A 6697-nucleotide genomic window follows, 5' to 3' on the forward strand; every position below is an offset into this window, starting at 1 on the left:
ACCAAATTTTAAAAAGTCTCATCCCTTTGTCCTGCTTGTGAATGACTGTCTCCCTTTCTGTCTTCCTATAAATATCCCTTCTAATTACAATCTACTTTTCTCCTATGGGCATAAAGGTTTCGAATATATTTCTTCGTTGCTTGATCATACACAATTTTAAGGAAACCTGGAGAATGTTACTGATGGTAATTTAGAAGGAAAAGATCTTCTGAAATTTTGCAAAACTATTATGATTTTATCTAAAACTTTGGTAAATGAGAAAAAAAAATCTGCACATTTTCTGATTTGATGCAAACTTAACTAGTCTGTGGTACAATATAGTGTATCAAATTACCGTTTTGCATGTTTTAATTTCCACCATATCAAAAAGACAGTCAAAAACAGAGCCTTTGTAAACAGGAGGTTTGCTTAAACCTTGGTTAAAAATGAGATATCACCTTCCGTTGTAATATATTCTTGATATATTCTAGGCAGGTCTTTAGGCAGGTGTGACATGTTTGGACAAACTATAGCAGATATAACAAAAGGATACTATTACACTGCTGTTAATTTCTGCACAAAAGAAGTGAGATTTATTCTACGATATATCACTACAGAGGGGGGAAAAATTACTAAAAAGTTTTTTTGTTGTTTTTAAAGTCATAGGTCTAAGAAGGAATTAATGAAGAAAATACATATGTTGCAAAATCTCTATGGGAAAGGGTTTAAATTTCTTTTAGCAGAAAGTTATATAATAATAATGATAAAAAATGAAAACTCAAGGTGTGTGTGATGAGTAACTTTGTGCCTGTAACCCCTGGGAGGGGTTACTTTGAACTTTGAAACTTCGGCGCTGATGTGATTGTCTCTACACAGATATATGTTGCGTTCTCTTTGCTACAATTCATTATTTCTTAAGAACTCCTAGCTGACTTTACTAGTAAAGATTCTTTGCTGCCAGACCTTCAGCTGGCCGCCTCTCCTTAATCCATGCAGTGTTTCCTAATAATGTGGAACAGGATTTTAACACCTACTTTCTAGATGCATGGTTGCTTCTATTCACTGGAGTTTAATTCACAGTATAATTTACTATGTTACTGTGAGTTATATAAAAAACACCTATGTGCATTGACTGTGTAAAAAGATCCCATGCAAGCTTAGAGGAACTCAGGGTAAACAAACAATTTTCTTTAAAGGCTTCGAGGAACAAGTATTGTCAACATTTTATTCTATACTTACTATCTCCAATCAACAACACATAATGAGACTTTTATTGGGACCATCCTGACCACTGAGATCTGTGGAAACTGACAGTTTTTCAGTAAGGCTGTGCATTTAATCTATAAAAGATTATGTAAAACAAAATAATTACATCAGATAAAACAGAAAATATTCCATTTTGATTCCTGAAATATATTCATTTGGATCAGCTTAAATATTTATCAGCTTTATTAATGATTATTACATAGTATAAGAAAGAACATAAATTATAATGCCCTCAAAACCTTCAGAACAGTTACCCTGGATACCACCATCATTTTTGTAAAGAATAAAATATTTCTGTAAATACACATAACTAATATATTGGTTAAAGTCAATTGCTGATGTAATAGAGGAAAACTACAATAATAAAAGGTAGGTGGTATGGGAACCTAGCAACACTGAATTAGCAGCTTAAATCTTACAGTACTACTTTGCATCATACAGTATGAATCATATTATCTTTTGATCTGTGATCTTTACTTAATCCCAGAATCTGAAAGAGTTACAATGACTGGAAATGCAATAAATGACAATTAAATAAATATACAACGAGCTGTTTCTAATAAACAGGAGTTTTTTGAAGAGAGCAAATCTACTTGTTCATGTGATAGTCCATCACAACTATTCAAGCAAGCATTTGAAATATTTTGGTACAGATGCTTTCATTAATCTGAGTCTGTATCTCCAAAATATCTTTTCAAGGTGGATTGTTGGTACTTCTGAAATGTTTACTTGATGTTGTATTGAAAGTAAATGGTAGGCAGAAATTGACACTTTTTGTTCTAAGAAGTATGAAGCTAAATGGTGCTCTCATAGAGAATAGAAAGATGAAGTAAATTTGTGTCACTGTCACTGCTTTTTAAATTATGTCACTTCTAACTACTTTCCACAGAAAGAGCACTTTCAAAATGCAGAATACAAAAATACCTCAGATTATTTTACTGTCAAAAGCCAGAAAAAAGTGAAAAAGGAGTCCTTAACTTCCGAATCCTTCAGAACCAAAAAATCAATCTAATGCAGCTTCCTCCAAATACTGCTTTCTAAATCTGAATGGCTAGTTATAACAATGCCAATTTTTTAGGAAAAAAAAAATTAATTTTCTAAGGACTCATAGTGTAGATAACATGCACACAAAATGAACTACCACAGGGACTATCAAAGGAGTTTAAAACAATGTTTTTCTACTTGTTCATCTGACAGATTTTACACAGTATATGGAAAAAGAATGAGAAAGTTTTTTTGGTTATCTGTTACATATAAAATGCCACTAGAGGGACTTGTACAGCCAAGAGTAACTTACAGGAGCTTCAGATAGAACTGTGGATAAATTATTAACAAAAAATGAAATACGAATATGAAGTACTTATGTCTATATTTTTAAACCACATCTAAAAAGATCTCTGCCTTTCCATCTCTGTCTTTTCTTGACAGCATCCTAATTTTTTTTGTAATATTGACATCTTAAAATACAACATCAGGTGCATGCCTTTAATATTATATATATCACATAGCTAAAAATAGACTTTGGTTTGACTTCTGAATATGGATTAAGTACCTTTAAAGTTATTCTCATTTCCTTTGATTAAAATTCAATTTGTGCAACTCAAACAGTTCATTTGTTTCTGTGCAAGCAAGGCAATGTAAAACAGTATGCATAGTTCACGAAGAAACCTCTTATATGTAGATGATGAATATTGCATGAGGTGAAAGGATTGAAGAATTTTCAAATGAATTTTGAGAAGATGTCTTTAAAGTGATCTAGCTGTACCACATGAGTAAGATGCTAAAACGGGATAAGGAATTTTCAACCCTGTGTTTACAAAATGAACACTTGAACTGCAGCAGAAAAGATATTGTTGTTCTTTCAAGTTTTTCTGCACATCTGGTTCAGGTAGTAAAATATGCAACATTAGTCCAGGAAGAGAAATTCTGTTTTGCTATAGGTAAGAAATAAATTGACAGTAAAATAAGTAACCAAACTATCGTAAAAAATATCTGTGTAATTAATTGCCTACTGTAAAGTTCAAAGTGGGGTTAAAGTGCATTGATAGTTGCCTTCATATTTATTCCAGACAATTCCCACATTTCTATTAGTTTATAGAAAACGAAGAGGGTAACATTTACTTATAGGCATGAGAAACATATTCCATATGACAGTTTATTTTGGCCATTGAAGGGATATAGCTAATCCAAGTTCCACTATAATTTTAGATCTTAGAAAAGTGCACTTTAAAAACTTGATAATCAGTATTCTAAAATTCTTGACAAGAATAAGCTGAGGTATTTAAGGCAACGAGAATTTCATGCTACTGAAATGGCTGCATCTAATTCAAAACAGAAAGTATTATGATCTTTTCTATAACCTTGCTAGTTGATACAAGCTTTTTATTCTATCTAGGAAATATTTCTGACAGAAAAAGAAATACCTTAAAATTTTCCAGCTCAGATTTGAAAGTAATGTTATATTGCACAAAAAATGTATGTTAGTTAATGCCTTAAGGAACATGTTCTTATTTTCAGACTGAATCAAACGTAGAATCTTGAGAAAATTTTGGTATTAGTGAGAAAGGAAAATATTACAATAGAGAAAATATTAGAATTGGTCTGCAAAACATTAGTTTAAGAAGAATGCAGAAAACTTTATCTCATGGTTCTTAAAATGGGACAAAAGAGCTCAGGAAAAAAAAAAAAAGCTAGTTGTATTAGCAGTTTGGTATTATATAATCCTCTCACTTTCATCTTTTTACAACAGTTTCATGTAAATTATTTTTTACTCATGAAGTGCCTAACAACAGATGCAGTATTTTTTGTTTAGGTGTGTGTTTTTTTGGCTAATTTTAATAAGGAGAATTTGCAAATTTGGCAGTAAAGCAGAATAAGTAGATTAGAGACTTTACCATATTCCATGGAAAGAAAAACACTGACAACAAAGATCTAGTCAAACACTCTTGAGCATTTTGATTAAATTAACAGGATAAATAAGGTTTTCCCACAAGCTCTGCACTAGGTGATATGTAATGTATATGGATGATTATGTGAATACTGACAGATGATAAAAGCAAACCTTAAACGAGACAGACACATAAAATTAGGAGTAAAAATTACTACCCTTTTGCTAGCAGGGCAGTTACTTTTAGGGAAAGAGCTGTGTCTAATTTATCTTACCAATAAAATATAGGAACATTTTGAGTATCTGCATACGGGAATCTCTACTTGAAAACTGGTTAAAGGACAGAGGAATGCAGTTATGGCACACAAAACAACAACAGCAACAACAAAAGTATTAATGTATGTAATGTAATGGGATTGCACCCTAATTTGAATAAAATAGCGTATATATTTATTGGCTACTGGGCACTTAAGTGACTTCTAACCTTTGGTCCCTGAAAAGTCATCAGTCACCTTTACTTCACACCTCGTATGCTTTCTCAGCATGTAACATCCTCTTAGCTTGTAGAGATAAGTTGAGTTTTGCTGCCTGTAATAGCTATGGTTATGTATTTTTCTGTGCATTATCTTATTCTAACAACTAATACCTGGATTTACTAAAAGAGGATTAAGTGACAAGTCTGCATACTGACAAATCCGGACTATTTTTTCAAGATTGTAAGATTATAATATATATTGCTGCGATATAGCAGGGCTGTAACTCAGGCAGGGACCAAGCATGAGACCCTCAGCCAAAAGCAGCTCCCACAGGCAGGAGTTGGCCCTGACTGCGGCTTCCCTGCAGTGCAGTGCTGTTGAGGAGCCTCTCCCCACAGCCAGCAGCAGGATGAGAAGCACCCCCAGCTGCACTGGCTCTGAGCTCAGCATTCCCCCACACCTCCTCCCTGCCGGGGGTATGCCCTTGGATCCCTTACAGCAGTCTCTTTTGAAGCTTGGACTTACACTCGTTCCTAATGCCTTCCTCCTAACGGTCGCCTAACTATGCGACTAAGCACAACTCTTTTCCAAAAATTCCCTAGAATACCCAAAGTGTTTATCTGGTTATTTTGTGTCATCAAGGACACATTTGTGAAATGTGATATGGGAAATACTATTCTTCACAGAGCTAAGCACTCCAGATAGGAGCAGTCATTGTGCACATGTCCTGCCTGTGTGTGGGGAAAAAAACTGTTCAGATTTCGTAATAGTGCTGAGTGGCCCTAATGATTTGCACCTGTGCACTGTAAATTCAAAATCCATACTGAGAAAGCTTGTAGCCAAGTTGTACAAACATCAGAAGTATGTAACACCATACTATTTAAGCATACATTTAATAAAGTCACGCTCATCTTACAGGAAAAGCCTATTCAACCAGCAGAGAGATTTCTGTTCTCTGCTGATGAGACCACTTGTATAGTCTCTCCAAGCCTATCTCATCTGCTGCAATGTATGTCATGACGTACACCTCTTTCCTTGTTCACATTCAACATAGATGGAAAATTCAGCCTATAAAAGCACATGGCTACACAGGATGTCCTCAGCTACATCTTTTTCAAACCAGATAAGGAGATAAAGAACTCTTCCGCCATTCTGTACAGCTGCATTGTCATAACAATCCCTGGAAGGACTAAACAAGGACAAAGATCTTTGGACATCCAAAATAAATTTGGACCTGATCCAGGAAAAAGAAAAGATAGTAGTGGACATCATTAGCTTTTAGAGAGTTGCAGAAACTTCTACTTCATACATATTCATCCAAACTTAATTATGTTTTTACAAATATCTGAAATTGGGAATAGAGAACGTATATAATTAGAGTATGTGTTGGAAAACTATAATTAATATAATTTTCATTTTTACAAGGTATGTATGAGGTAGCTATTTTCTGACATCACCTGATGCTAAGAAGTGATTGTTACTAAAGGACTGTGAAGTGGGAAAAGCAAGAAAATGTGAGAGCAGTAGTTCAACTTATCACCCACACATTATTTTTAAAATCTCTTTATGGGTTCAAATTCAGACAAATCACAACATACAGAAACAAAAGAGAAATGATGACTAAGCTGGTCTTTGAACCTAGCTTATGTCTTTTAGATATTGAAATTAATTAAGTAATACCAGTAACTATATTTACAACCATTAATATTATAAAAGGATCAGAATATCAGAAAATCTTTTATATTGGAAATTAAAGAGCATGTTAAGACATTTCTTCCACTTTAGAGTTTAAATGTCCTCACATTTTCTCTTTCCATGTCCCTCTCCCTGTCTCATTTTCCCTTCATGGAGAAATCTGTTGGAACTGGAATTCCAGTAGCTGTGTCTGCTCAAAAGGGATGGATAGAAAGAGCTGAATAATCCAGCAGGAGACGTTCAGTCTTTTAAAGGAGAAAAAAAAAAAAACAACAAAAAAAACCCCACACGTTCTGATAAAGGTAGCAGGTCTTATGCAAATAAATTTGTTTTGCAGTCTTCTTCATGTTATTCAGCACCTTACTATTAGTACTTCTGAAATGAGAAAAATGAC

The sequence above is a fragment of the Anser cygnoides genome, chromosome 1 (genome assembly GCF_040182565.1).
Source record: "Anser cygnoides isolate HZ-2024a breed goose chromosome 1, Taihu_goose_T2T_genome, whole genome shotgun sequence".
Classification (NCBI taxonomy): Eukaryota; Metazoa; Chordata; class Aves; order Anseriformes; family Anatidae; genus Anser; species Anser cygnoides.